Source organism: Chenopodium album, chromosome 6 (assembly GCF_948465745.1).
Source record: "Chenopodium album chromosome 6, dcCheAlbu1.1, whole genome shotgun sequence".
Lineage (NCBI taxonomy): Eukaryota > Viridiplantae > Streptophyta > Magnoliopsida > Caryophyllales > Amaranthaceae > Chenopodium > Chenopodium album.
Genome location: NC_137839.1, coordinates 48,965,418 through 48,966,576, shown reverse-complemented (window position 1 = coordinate 48,966,576; position 1,159 = coordinate 48,965,418).

Below are 1,159 nucleotides of genomic sequence, written 5' to 3'. Positions count from 1 at the left end.
GGTAATTTTAATATCAAGTATGATTGCTACGATGCTTCCTATATTCTTCCTAATACTTATGATTATTAGTATCATGTTAGGGTTAAAGATTTGATTTTTATTGCTTAGTGACATGCTAGGGTTTGTTATTAATCTTGTTAGTATCATGCCTAGGATCTTGCTATGCTTTAACATGATTATGATTATGATTGATATTATTTTTATTCATGATGTTATTTATTTATGTTGCTTGATATGTATCATATTTTATATTATTATTGCTTGATCACCTTTTATGCATGTTAAAGGGAATTGGTACTTGCAACCACGCTTAATAAGATAATTAATAATCTTGTTAGGGTTAATTGTGATTATAATTCAAGTGATCGTCAATAATAGATTTATATGTGCATTAAATTCAACCAACATAGATTAAACAGTTTTAGGGTTAATCCTATTGATTGTATGTTAATCAGAAAGCGCACATGAATACGAGCAGAATAAAGTAGAGGCCTATTATTAGGGCAGGTTCAATCTCTTTTAGGTTGGATTTGTACCTTCATCCCCGAACCCTTATTTGGTTCATGACCTTATGGAGTTGACGATCTCTTGGATCGTTAAGGGGTGTAACCTTCACCTCGTGAACGGTTTACAAGTTCCTTAAAAACTTGTTGGCGACTCTTTTGCTCTATCTTCTTCCCTTTTGGACGCCACCGTACTTTAGTGTATGATCACAGTGGGGTTCAAGCTAGTGGGATTTAAAGGCTTGAAACCATTCCCTACTGTTTTTGGCGACTCCACTGGGGAGGATTTCTATTTTAATTCCTGAATTTGTTTTGGCAATGATTTAGAATGAGTGGATGAGACTCGAAAAGTTCTAAGTATTTCATGTGCGTAATTTTGATTAACATTGTGTCATATGCATAAAAAGGTTCTCATTGGAAAGACCATCCGTAATGAGTTAAAAACATAGATTTTTACATGTAGGAAATTTGAGAAATGTCTTTCACAACTAGGACTGAAATAACACCGCGCGAAACAGGATGATTTTATTGAGCACAGAAAGCTGCTGAGGCATGTGGGAAGTAGCGTCAGGGGCCAGAGATTGGCGCCAAACTTTTAGCCGTAGCGCCAGACGCCAGTATTGGCGCCAGACGCTACAGTTAAAAGTTGGCGCCAG